Here is a 14,749-nt window from a genome sequence, read left to right as displayed (position 1 = left end):
CTCTTGTTACAGGTTACATATTTCTACAAGTTGTGTTATATGTCACACCTTCCTCTCAGATTGTTCTATTTGAATATTTTTAGAGGCCAGAAGAGGGGAAACTAACCAGTAATTTACAAGAAAAAAAGATTAAGGGTACTTACTTTAACAAGCCAACATTTAGTCCATTTTAATCAAATTCTGGTGCGGTTCGTTTGGGCAGTTGTTAATGTAGTATTTGTACTCTGGTGCGGACCAAAACAACTGGTCCAAGACCGCTCGTGAGAGGTGGTCTCGGACCGTTTCCAAGCGAACCAAAACGTAGGCTGCCTGAGCAAGCATTTGTTGAGATGGATGCAGGTAAATGACAGATTAACATGAGTGGGAGAGGAAGTCCGATGTTTGCTTGACATCTGGGCCGAATATGCTAAATAAAGTCCGCAAAAATAGTGACGTAAGTCATTCGAGGTAAGCTGTAGGAGAAGGATTTTGTGCGCACAGTTGATGAGTGAAAGAACTTCGACAGCAATATATCAAAGTCCACGATTCCCTGCGTAGAAGTGGCAGCTCTTGAGACAAAAAAGATAAATTTGCTTCTTCATACATGCTCCTCAGCAAATTAATTGTTTTTATTTGGTCCGCTTTAACTTTTACACTGTGAAACCAAACCAGACAAAATAGAAAACGTTCCAAAAGTATCAATTTAATTCTGATTCTGACTTGCCAAATGGACTATGGCCTGTGAAATGCCCTAAAAGATAAAAGAAACATATTTTTGTGTAGCAAAAAGAAGTCTTTTCCTATTTACAATCTTTGAATCATCTTGCAACCCCTTAAATGTATCTCATGACAACCCCTTGGAGGGGTCCTGACCTCCATATAATGGTGTTTACTTCAGCAGGTAACTGCCCCAAGTTGGAAACAGCTTTGGATTTCAGTAACACAGAAACACAAAGTAAGATATGTGTTATGCATAGATGGGTTCTTACAGCATATTAATATTGGATTAACCTAATTATCATCATTATCCAAAAAATTCTGTACATTTTTGAATAGGTTATTCAGCATGGTTCAATATAGCAATATACAGAATTGAGGTCTTTCTCGCCTGTTGTGGGATGCAGAAGAAGACACAAGATGGCACTAGAGCACTGCTCCTTCCCTCCATACTCGTTGGGTTGTGAGAAGAGGAAAGACAAATGAGAGAGCGCGAGAGAGAGACAGGGAGAGTGAAGCCGAAACCTCAGCAATGTTTTATGACGCACAATCAGCTGAGTGCCTCCATTTAAACCGACATTAATTACATTTATGGCGAATTGAGTTTACACTCTGGAATTGAGTTTTCTTTACTGAAATCACTTTGAGTTGATTTACTCCCAACTTTTCCACTTGGTTACCCATAATTAGATCCAAATGACTCAGTCCTCATTACAGATGTCTCCCTGGAATTTAAACACTTGTGTTGACTCACTGTGCATCTGCCTGTGCTTGTGTGTGTGTGTGTCTGGAGGAATCTAATCACGTTACAGAAGTACATGCATGCATTTACATTCTGTGTGGTTTGTGTTCTTCTACGTGCTGCTTGCTGAGCATGCTTTTGCAGTGTGTCACTAATATTCTCTTTTTTTTTTTTAAAAAAAAAAGAAGCAGAGGCCGGCCCAAGAACACCTGGCGCAGGGACCTTGACACGGACATCACACAGAGCGGGCTGACATGGAAACAACTGGAGAGGAAAGCCCAGGACAAAAGACTCTGGCGGACTGTGGTCAACGGCCTATGCTCCACAAAGGAGCGAAAGGCTTTGAATGAATGAACTAATATTCTCAGCCACGTATAGTACTTTGCTCCCTGGCCAACAATTTATATGATTGAGCTCCTCTCAGGCTCTTATTGGGAGGTGGGGTCATCCTAATCCCATAAACCCCTCTTTCTACCTCCATACATCCCAGCCTTCCACTCTCACTCCCACATTTTCCCTTCGCTCCAGAGGATCTTATTTAGATCTCTTTGGTATATTTAAGCAGTGCAGCATTGAGGCTATACATTTTCCCACAAGCATCAGATTATAAAAATGTCCATATGCATGCACGCACACACACACACATTGAATGTCTTTGCATGGTACAATAGGCATGCCTTCAGTTGACTTTACACATTAATCTCTCCATCATAATTTCCAAACATGTTGAACTGCAAGCTCTACCTAAGTTCTGTGAATTTCCATTCCCCGTGTATCCATGCCGCTCCGAACAATGACATGATCCTCACAAGGCTTTATTCTAAATCCCCAGAAATCCGTAACAACCACCGGCATGAAAGTGAAGCAGGGTAACCCTTTCCAACAAGCCATTATTCTCTTTCTTCTAAACAAAAGAGACTCAGCTTTCCAGCTAACGAGACTGAACTCATGGTCTTGTGGTCGGAGCTGAACAAAAACATTTACAGGGACTGAAGGGTCTCTGCGTAGTCACAACCGTGTACGTGTTCATGTGTGCGTGCGTGCGTGTGTGGTGTGTGTGTGTGTGTTTCTTAGTTTCTGAGTGTTTGTTGAGGTTTTGACCTTTGCTCAACATCCCCTCTCCGGCAGTCTCTTAGTCCAGTAGATGATGAGATTATAGCAGTGGTTTGAGGGTCTACCTGGGGCCCTCACCAGGGCTCCCAGGGACCGAGTGTGTGTGTGTATCAGGGGGGAAACTTTTGTAATCTAAATTACAACAATACAGTAGAAAAAGTCAATAAAAAAGCATACCTTCAGTAGCTTGTGTAGCAAAGAAGTGCTGACGCTAGTTAATGATGTACTAACATACTCTGCTAATGCTAGCTCCACAGGTTTTTATATAGAAACGTAACGTTTTAGAAACGTATATCTCCTTCCAACCTCACTAGGTAACGATTATCACCATTACACAACGTTAAAACCATGACAGAAAACGAGTATCACTATTACACATGCCCCAGGCACAACGTTTAACCATGACCAGCTCGTATTCTGCCTGAAAATGAAGAAAATCTGAAACGATTGCATGAGAGTCTATGGGGCAAAGCCATATAGTTGTTGTACCCTGTTCGGAGCAGGCAGATGCTACGCTATGATTGGCCAGCGTTCTAGGGGGTGGGACTTAGCAAAGGGTTAATTGTGAACAATTATTGATTTTGGTGAATTTTGTGCATCTGCCAGCTCATCTGGATCAGGGGCTTTTCAGATCAGTTATAGCAAACTTCAAAAGAAAACTAGAATTAGCGCCTCGTGGTTTTAAGCTTCCGCCAACTAGTCAAGTTGCAGTTTGCATCCATGTCTGTCCGTAATGTCATCACTTCATCAGTTCATCTTATTAGACATTTGTGGGAAATTGTCACAATTAGCATATGAATTCTTAAGTTGTGAGGTCACAGTGACCTTTGACCATCAAAATGTAATCAGTTCATCCATGAGTCCGAGTGGACATTTGTGCCAAATGTGAAGAAATTCCCTCAAGGTGTTCCTGAGAAACCGCGTTCACCAGAATGGGAGAGAAGGACTGACAGACTGACAGACAGAAAACCTGAAAACACAATACCTCTGGCCACGTTGTTGCGGGCGCGGAGGCATAGAAAGACTGACTTTACAGTACATGTATTTATTTGCCTCATCTCCTTGTCCATTTAGACTCTGAAGATGAAGATGAAGTGCTATTGGCTACAAATCAATCTCTGTGCTCCAATATTGATCATTACCAGGAAAAGCATCACAAAGAAATAGCAAATTTGCTGCCAATCCCTTTGCTTGTGACGGACAAATTATTTGGCTGCACATCTGAACATATGTCTGTGGGTAGGCCAAGTAAAAGCATTTCATATGCTTATTTCCCCTACGCTGATGCCTGGGTCAAATCAGGAAAAATTGAAGGGATTTAATATGTAGAAATGTGTTAGACACACAGGCAGACTGAAATGAACTCTCGATTGAAGGTGCTAAAAGAACTGCTGTGTTAACACAAAAATGTGTTCCATTCAGGGAAATTCAGAATCTATTTTAATTACAAACACTCAGTCTTTCTTCGCCCATCACTCCTCAAAAAGTCATACTGTAAATGTGACAATATCACTTCAGAGGAGTACTCCACCCTGCTGCTGTGCACATTGGGATATGCGGTGGATACTTCTTACCTTGATCCTATAGTTAAGCCAAATGGCCAATTTGGAAAGTTATATATACTCATAGACTGTACATGTATATAAGAAGTGGATGTAGTCACCGTGACGTCACCCATTGGTTTGTGGACTGACGTTTTGAAGCCTCAAGTTCTGCATTTTGACTGTTGCTATCTTGGTTTTTGGCCGTCTCCATCTTGGTGCTTTGAATCCAGAAGTGACACTAGAGGCTGGAGCTAAGTACAACCAAATGCGGAATCAGACATTTTCAGGCAACCAAAAAGGTTATAATTAACTTTCATGAACTGAAAACACACTGTGAAAGTTGTAAGACGAAAACACAGGTACACAAAGTAGCACAAGGTAGCCACGCCCTAAATCATACCCTGATTTATGGTTTATTTTTCACTAAATGGGACCATAATTTACTAAATAAACATCATGCTGCATTGAAGACTTGAAACTAGCAATTGAGACCATAAACTCATGTTTACAATGTTTACTGAGGTAATAAATCAAGTGAGAAGTAGGCTCATTTTCTCATAGACTTCTATACAATCAGACTTATTTTTGCAACCAGAGGAGTCGCCCCCTGTTGGCTTTTAGAAAGAAGGCCAGTTAACGCTTTGACATCACTTTTCAGACCCCGGAATTGCCCACTGATAACACTACAAGTGTTTAAACAGACAGTCTGAGAGAAATGGAAGTGGTGACTTGTTAAAGCCATCAATCAGAACTACCTGCGAGGGCCACGCTAACCTAACTGTAGTGTTTATTTACTTTGTGTTATGTCTGTTACTATGTCTGTTTGTTATTCCGCAAATTCAATATCCATCATTTCCTACAGTTTTCTCCTCCAGTTCTGGTGTGTTTTTGCCAAGACGTGATTGACAGCTGTGCCAAGGTGGGTTCTCTCTGATGTGTGTTTTGTGTTTGGCCCTTGCTCAATAAGTCTTGTGTCAGTGATTTATGTCTCTCAGGTGGATACACATTTAAGCATCCTGGGGAAAAAATGTCAGATGATGCAGAGATCTGGTTATGCTTCAATGATGTCTTTCAGTTAAGTGTGGATTTAAGGCGTCCAGGGGAAAGGCCTGCGTTCCTGCTACTGTACTGTACATCCATCATAGCTGCTGATAACGGGCTGTTTGCTTAATTGCACGTGGAGATCCATCACGCAGCAGAGTGCTGACCACACTGTCACACAAGCACTCTCCGCTTGGCAGCTGCTGTGCGTCCTGTTGCTTCACATCTGCCCGTCTCAGGCTGTCCTCAATATGTTTTATATAACATAGCCTCATGTGCCTGTCCACTCTGAAGTTTCCTCTAACTGTGGGACTACTGTGTAGCAACTTCTGTAAAAAGTTGATTACATAACGAAGGGATTTTCGGATTGTGCCTATTATGCTTTGTTTCCCTGTATTGTGTGTGTGTTCTCAGCACATGGGCCTGTTCTCTGTGTGGGTATACTGTATATATATTTAAGCTATGTGTGTGTTCTGGTTACGCTAATGAAAGTGTGTTCCTTACTGACGTGGCATTTGGAACAAGTAACGTTTTGGAACAAGATGTTTAGCGAGACAGAGACATGTGTCATCAGCCAGGGACAGGGTGGGGGAGGAGATTTATGGGGTGCTGAGACTGACACAATCCTTACTCATGTTGCTAATGCTCATGAAGGCTTGGAGATAAAGAATAATCATAAACACTTATAGACAAGAGCTTCCCAACACACACACATACAATACGAAGGCCAATACATACATACATAGTGTACTCATGTGCATGCAAATATACAACTTTCACATATGACCACACACAAAGAAACACCTTTTTCCCCAAATGCTTAGGAAAGACAGCCTTGCCATTCTCCTGTCTACACAACACTAACACATCCTTAATGAACCGACAGGAACAGGGAGGGTTGACATATATTTAGTATTTTAGAAAATGATTAGCTGCAGATGGACAATTATATTGTTACCAATCTGAGATGCAGATTGAAACATCACTCTGTGCCGTGTCCTGCCCCTGCAGGCTTTGGACTATCCAGAGCCCAGGTGCTTTAGCTGTTCTGCCGCAGCATGTGTTGACCATGACAGGCTGCACTCTGCTGGCTCGCCTCAGGCCTGGAGGTCTTGGTTAGCTCCAGATGTGGTCTCTGGACCCCGGATGATTAGGTACGTGATGGAGGGCCAACTGGATTTGGCTAGTGCCTGCCCAGGGGCCCCCTCTGGGCCAGAAGTGAGGGCTGGGCGGGGTCATGTGATTTAGATAGACCAGGGTGTCATTGCTTTATGATGATGCAATGGGTAGTTCTGCCATGCAAGTGAATCGGTCCGATGGGTGTTCCAGCCATGCTTTATTAAGTGCACTGAGGTGTGTTTTATGGATTGTTTTTAAGCTACCTAGTGGTAACCAAGGAACTAGTTAACTTCATTTCTAGCCTTTTCTTTCTGTTTTCATTCGGATGCCGTACATGGAAAGAAAAACTTCACAGGCAGCTCACATGTGCTGCAAAAGTCTCTTAAATCTCTTAAAGGTGTTCTTTGTCATCATTCCTGTACTTTGATGAAACTGACATTTTCAAATGACATGATATTCATGTAAGTTTAAAGACAGCTGGCATAAGAACTGGGACTTTAGAAAATTGCGGGGATTACGAGACCTGAAATAAAGAGTTTGAAAAGTAGGCCAAACTGAATCAAAGATTATTTCGCCTGAAACCTTAGTATCTGGCAGAATGCTTTCATACTGCAACATCGCAAATGAACTAAATCCCTAAAAGACCGGAGACATTTTTATTTTCATCTGCAGTGCTGAGTTCCATTAATCACTGCTTTATTTATGCAATAACAAAGCCAGGAGTGCGCAGACAAGTATGCTCGTGCACCACACAATCACACTGCACCATAGTGCACTCACGCAGGAATATAAGTGCATGTGCATGCACGTACATACACATAGAGCAGTGCCAACTAAAACAGGGATACATCAAGAAACCCCACCCAGTAAGATTTACTGCTGGACTCTGTGATATGCAACCAGTGGGGTTGTGGGCTAGCAGGAGGGTCTGCAGGTTCCAGTAGGTTCTCCAAGTCTGAGATTGAAAAATGTAACCCACAGTGGACTTTGGACAAGCAAGGACTAAATTTTCACTTCGTCTTACATTCCCCCATTCATGTCTTTCATCGACATCTAATTGGCATTTAGCTGCTTCAGTGGTGATCTGTGTGTGTGTGTGTGTGTGTGTGTCTGTGTATGTGTGTGTCTTTGTGAGGACCAGTTTGAGGTTTAGATCTCAAGAGTGGGGATATTTTTGGTATAGATTTTGGCCATACCTAACTAGAATTTTTCTTAAAGTTGCTAAATAAGAGATTCGGAGCATTTCTATTAGCTTCGCGCGGCTCTCAACATGGCTACAGCTGAGCTGGCGACGCGTAGGTAACGTTGCTAACAGTTAAAACAAAGACAAAATTGCTGACCGGAGGGTGGGTGCTACGCTTCTGCGACAGCACTCTTGGTCGGGACGGTGTTATCAGCTGTATAAGAGCAGTGCAGAGCGGCGGCCGTGAGCTCACATGCATTAAAAACATGCATGGCCGGCCAAGGTATTTCAGCAAAGCATGGAGAAGCTCGTATTACAACACACACAGAGGGAGAGAGACTTAATTCTCTGCTCAGGTAGACATTACTCCTTTATATCCTTACATAGCAAATAGTTGTTTGATGCTATATTAATGCTCTGGATATCGTATAGAGCACCTTAAATGAGGGACACCATCACGTGTGTGTTCGTGTAAACGTACCTCTGTGTGCACGCTGCTGCGTTACCTCACCCTCAAGATAATTTCACAACAAATGTGCTCACCTGAAATCTCAATAGCAGTGCCTCAGACTAGCAATGTGCTAATGTCCATGGGTATGTGTGTGTGTCTCATTACCTAACGCTGACTCATAACCTGGTTTGGGGCAAGTGGACGCTTCGAGCTCCCTTTAGTTTAAGTGACGTCGCATTTAGAGGAAATTAAAGGGAAAATAATGAGGCAGACTAAACACGCTTTACCTGCGTGTTTGCATGTGTCCCTCAGACTAAACAAGATAAAGAGTCCAAGTCAGTAGATGTGGTTTATTCCAGATACAAATAGCCACTCTGTAAACAAACATGAGGAAATATGCAATTAAAATAATGAGCACATGTGGCTCAGCTACAGCGGCCAGTAGTGAGCATCTGCATAACACTGACACCAATTAACTGTGATGGACACTAGCAAAATGTGTTTGTGCATGTTCGTGTGTGGCGGGGCTGACTTAAGTCGAGACGTCAGTATGTGTTTGCACAGGCCGTAATGACTCCGCCAGGCAGCTCTCCCATGGAGGCAGTACAGTGGCAACGACACACACACACACACACACACACACACGCACACACACACACACACACACACACACACACACACACACACATTACTGCCCCCACCACATCCAGCACTCCCTTCCTCTAAGGACATTATTCCCCCCTTATTTACTCGGGCCAGTAGCACTACCATGGCAACCAGCAGTGTTTTGGAGAGTGCTTGTTTAGGGAATGTGTGTCGAGGGACAGATGAGCGAACACGTGGGACCCTCTCTGCTTCTGCCGGCACCTGTGAAGGGAGGAAGTCAAACGAGGGAGAAACCAAAGGGCAATAAGTCCACAAGCGGAACCCCAGCACTTTTCCGTACCACCTGACCTTTAATGTACACCTGAAATGTTTGTTATGTATGACATACACGGGTCACAAGCCCGTTTAGCCTTACATCATCCCCAAACTGTAACTGTGCACTGTGTAATGCACTGGCTTCTTCTTACTTATGTGTTCCAAAGCGCTGTAGCCTACAGCTGAGTTGTGTTAGCGCCGTGCCCTCTGATGGCAGAGAGGGAAAAAAACATTTTAAAATTCAAAACATTTCCTGTTGGGAGTGGAGCAACAGCACAGATCTGCAGAGCACCAGTGCACTGTTTCATGCAGTGGCTGCAGTGAAAAATCGGATTTGTAGGATGCCCACATTTGTATGAGCTGGGGTGTCAGTGAATGCCTCCGTGCAGTCAGAGCAGTTGCTGTTGTTGTTTTAGGCCTGATAAACTCAGTTCACGTCTTCCCTCTCAAAAAATCCAAATCCTCATGACACTTCATCACAACAAACTGAGAGATGTCTAGTTTGTGGTTGGACCAACAAAATTTGCCATTACCTATCACTACAAACTGTGAAGAAATTCTAATACAAAAAATTACAGAAATAACAACCTGCAAAATTCTCCCTTTTATGCTTAGAAATTAAAACACTTTGGGATTCACTTAAAAGGACTAAGACCAGAAGAGGGCAGTCATGTGCAGGATAAATGAATATTGGCTGACACCCATGGATCTCTTTTTATATTTAGTGTCTTATTTTGTCTTATGTGTCTGTTTGTGTGAACAGTACTTATACATTATGTCTGCTGCGGCAGGGCTTCATGCAGCGGGTTTTCCCCATCCAGCAAAGAATCTGAAGAACACGTAAGGCCCGATGAGTTGAACTGGTCCAGAGGTGAGGGTGAAAATCCTTCTGTCAGATACTTAGCAGATACACAGTGGCTCTCTCGCTCTCAAACAACCAGATTGGACTATTTTTGCCCATGCTCGTTGGACAGAGTCCAATGCGTGTGGCTACTTCACACGGCGAAGGGAGTTCTCACTGGATTAGCGCTAGTTGGACATCCTGCAGATAGACGCGCAGCTAGCACGAGAGCCGATGCCGACTGTAACTCGACTTCAAAGGGGGCGGCTGCTTCGTGTGGTTGGAGTGATAAAACTGCCCTTCAATGTAAGAATGTTAATGATCAGGGGCTGTGCTGCTTTCGATGGAAGAATATATATAGAGCCAAGTGAGAGCGTGTGAAAGAGCCTAAGTGGGTGTATGGGTGTCTATGGTATTTCACAATAAAGGCCCCATAAAACAGTACTCAAACATAATACTTCACGTAGTAATACATGACAGAATTGCAGAGATAAATGGCACGGTAAGACCCTAATGAAGTATCAGCGGAGACAGTCCAGTGTGTCTGCTCTGGGTGCCGGACAGGCTTGGAGGTTACTGCAGGTTTGGAGTGTGAGACCACAGACGCTGATGAATCGAGACCGTGTGAAAGTGAGGCCTGCTAAGCTGTGTGAGGGGCTAATTCAGAGAGCGACTCAGGGGAAATTATGAATCAGATTGTTTTCGACACTACAACTAGAACTTGGGCTCAGAGAAAGGGAGAGAGAGAGAGAGAGAGAGAGGCATGGAAAGAATCACAGAGGATTTATGATGTCTGAGCCCTCCTGTGAGAGGGCCTTTCCTCTTGACAGGCAAGGAAATACTTCACCAATCTGTCTCCCTGCTGACACCAGTGCGTAACAGACACAAACATGCCCCCCCCTTCCCCTTAACCCACCCGTGCCCCCTCACTTTCCCCGTGTTGCTCTTCATCTACCCTGTGTTTAAATCTGCTGGTAATGATGCAGCTCATTGAAAGTGGTGAGAGCAGGGGGGAGAGAGAGAGACCGGGAGGAAAAGAATGAAGAGAAAAAGAGGGGATACGTCCAGTCCCCAGAGCTTCAGGGAATCCCGAGCTGTGGAAAATGTGCGCTCGTCGTCTCCTTCATCCTCCTCCAGGGAGCACCGTTTTCCAGGAAGCGCAGGGGTTAAGCACACACGGTTTGGCACTGACCTCTCACCTCTGATTAGCCTAGCGTAGCCGCTAAGTGGTTCTCTGTGACTCCTCCACTCGTCCTGCCAGCTTCTCGGGCCATTTTCACACAGTAGCAGCAGGCGTGATGTATTTCATACGTCACGTGGCCCCGGCTATTGTGGTGAATGGATAACCAGGCCAGCATGTTACAGTTCAATGTAGCTTGCTTTCATTCAGGGTGCAAATATGCATGTCCGCTTTACCACTGATGTAGACATGAGACACGCTAACGAACAACAGGCTTCGGTTCCGTTGTCGTACACGCAGGCCCTGCAGGCGGTAACGCCGACTCGTTCGTGGCTTTGCATTGTGTGATTTTAAAGCTGTGAGCATAACCACTGGTCTTGTTCTTTCCTCTTCTCCCACAGCTGACCCATATATGACCTGTTTTTTCTTGTCATGCCTGATATTAGAAAAGTTTAATCATTGCTGGGAGACATACAAAGAGGATTAACATTCCTGGGTCTCCTACACTCAGACGTTGCCCTTCTCCCTCCCGTTTCTCCTCTGTTTGGTCTCACCCCCTCTCTCTTTCTTCCTCACTTCTCTACACTTTTGGTCCACTTTCATTCCTTTGCTTCTTTCATAATTCTGCTAATAGTCCCGTCTGCGATCGAATATGTTATTGTCTGCAGTTCTTTCTCATTTATTCTACTGTAAATGTCCGTAAAAGTACAAGCGGACTGATGTAATACTATCACTAGAAAGTCGTAGTTGTAATGACCGCATCGGATATTTAATGATGCTGACGCATTCTTCTTCCCCTTCCTTTGTTTGTTTGCATCTGTGCAGGAAATGACCAAATTGTTTGTGTTTGTTTTAGACAGTTAAGCTGCAATTACAGCATTTCACCGTGGAGGCTTCTTTTGCTTTCGGCCCGAAGGCTGAAGACTCTGTGTGTGTGGTGTGTGGGCTCGCTGGTGCCATGTCCTCTATAATGCATACAGGATGTGTCTGCTGTCTGTGTATACTGTATCAACAGAGTATCTGTATGCTGTCACCTACTGTACACAGCGCTCTCTGTATGGACAGTAATAGCGGGGCTTTATTTCACTTAGTAATGAGTTTGAAGAGAGATTAGTGTGGTCGGAGAGTACAGCTCTGTGTCTCCAATCAACTCCACGGCTCTTCTATCTATAACGGATCATGTGTACGTGTCTCTGCGTCCAAACCACGCTTTGCCGAGGTTTATGTTTTTTTTATAACATCAGATAAGTTCTGACAGATCAGCTCTTATCAGGTGTAATTGATTAAGAGACTGACCATCCTGCTCTCACCCACATTTTTGGGTGTAGCACCTACTCCCTTCTAACAAGCTCTCCAACTATTCAGCAATGGAATGAGTGGATAAAAACATATCAAAATAGGGGAGTATTACATTTTTCATATATTTATTCATAGTCCAGCATCACCAGGTGCACATTTGACCCTTGAATGTAAAGAAGGATCAACTGTCAAGTGTTATTTTACAGTATAACTCTGTAACATGAGTTTAAAACCAATAGGTAGGTCCAGTGTGTTGATGGTGAAGTGAAATTGTAGCACTTATTTTGATAATGGAAGTCCAAAATGTTAAAAAAAAGCACCAAATTGTTAGTGTTTATAAGCATTCCTTGAGTATGTTTCCATGTGAGGCCGTGTGTGGGCTAAAACCAGATAGCTTTCTGCAGCAGCCAGAAGAGCAGGGTAGTATTTCCAGAGTTTGTTTGATGTATGATGCTATCTACTGGATGTATAGCACCACCTCAGTGCTGTCTCCAGATTGATGAGTAGTCTGCCCGAGGCTATACAGTAGAGACTCTCCTGGCCTTTGAAGTTCTTTGTTGATGGAGTCAGCCGTCATCAGTCACAGCCTTGTTTCAGCCGTCCTACAACATGCTTCAGGAGTTTAAGTATTTTTCTGGTTGTAGATCCAACTCATTTTGGTCCTGGTCCTCTAATAAGTATTTTATAAGCTACGCTATTAAAACCAAGTGCTATGCAGGTAGCCAAAATACAAAGAAGAACTAATATTAAGCTTTATTACTCTGTTGGACCGCTCCGGAGCCATCTGAACAGTTTAAACTCTTTCATTCCATGAGTGTCTACCGCTCGGCTCGAAGGATATAACAGTGTTCTTCCAGGAGGGATTACATTATTGGGATTTTAATTGCTGTTGGTAGTTGTTGGAAAGCACGGCTTCAGGCGCCAATCCAAAATGTCCCGGTTTAATAAGACGTGACTTACATGGCCACGCCATATGGTTCGCATCATGTCTGTGCTCATCCAACCAGGGCCCGATGGTTACGGCTAATGTCTTCCTGCAGACAACCACTCCCGTCAACTCATGGGACAAGTAGGATCGCCCAGATTGGCGTTGCATTTATTTTATTTCCCATGATCTGTAGCAACTCAATGGATGTAAAACATGACAAATGCACGCTACGAGAGCTGCCTTTTAAAGCCCCTGAAGAGTTGGTTTGAAAATAATTATAGTATTTTGCAATAACATTCAATATTCATTACTACATAAACCACAAAGTTAGGCTTTATTTAATAAGCATTTGAAAGTCAAATTCATGGAAGCCATAGCTTGCTTTATGCTGACTGTATGGTGGGATAAAATTGGAAATTGGTGATTTGGAGAATCTTTTTTAATTTAATTTTTAATTTTTTAATTTTAATATATTAGTATATTTATTATTATTATAATAATAATAATAATTATTATTATTATTATTTAATATTATTTATTTATTTTATTTCTGTTTTATATTGTTGTTTTAATGTACTCTTATTTTATTTTTTTTCTTTGTATTGTTTATGTTTCTTGGAAGAAAAAAAAGAAAAAAAGTCAAAACTCAGCTAATCTGGGTCCTATCAGGTCGGATCCCAGCACTCCCAGTAAGAAGCTCATTCAGAAAATAGCTTTTCAGGGTTTTTCAAATCTAATTCGGTCTGGTGCGACTTTTCCTTTAACAGCCACCCTCACTGTCAGCGTGTTGGCCAAGCAAGTGTTAAATGGTGGAATAGCTGTGTCATTAGCGTTATCTTTTGTGCGCCGTGGTCCACAATCTGACCCCTCTCTCCGCCTCAACGCCGCAGCAGCTTTCATCAGTCATAGAGCTGTTCTTCTCAGCCTATCATCAGCTGTCATTAGTGCTCTGAGAGGCCCCTGCTCTCACTCACACACACCTACGCACACTAAGGTGACACAGCACAGGCTATTCTTCAAGGTTAGGCCTAAAATGCTTCACCGCATTGGAGTCTTTTGATATTATTTCAGCCAGAAATGTCAGAGAATGAGAGGCATTTCATCCTTTATACCCATTCATTTCTCGGAAAGTTCATTGTAATCCGATGATTTGTGACACCTGCCGTATATTTGTCTTATGTTTTTGACCTTGTCTAGGAGAAAGAACCTTTACCCGGCAGCACACGCCTTAATTGATTGCTATTTGTCGTTGACCATGACCGGTCACAACACACAAACACATATACATGCACAAACTGATACGGTATCTTCTCCAAAGCCATTGCATGTTGACAGCAAGCCAATAAAGCCATCATTTGCTGGAGGGCCGGGATGAATTATTGCAGCCGTTCTGTCTCTGTCTCGCTGAATACACACATCCATCTCTCTTGGAGTTACTTTGACAAAGACATGACCCAGTTTTTACCCTTAAGGCCTGCAACAAGCCTTTATCGTTACTGGCTTTTTATGGTACATGCATACTTTTCCTTTTCAAATACTCTTATGTAAGTATTTGTAATCCTTCGAAAAAAATGTACTCGGGAGTTTTCTTCAAACATTTGGCTTGGCTAATAAAACATGAGCGGTTGCATGTGCTGCCCTCTGATTAAATACATCAGACATTTACACACCACATTATAGAGGGGTTGCTT

Source organism: Sebastes fasciatus, chromosome 9, assembly GCF_043250625.1.
Source record: "Sebastes fasciatus isolate fSebFas1 chromosome 9, fSebFas1.pri, whole genome shotgun sequence".
NCBI classification, from domain to species: Eukaryota; Metazoa; Chordata; class Actinopteri; order Perciformes; family Sebastidae; genus Sebastes; species Sebastes fasciatus.
The sequence above is the reverse complement of the archived record's forward strand: the minus strand, read 5'-3'. Positions refer to the sequence as shown.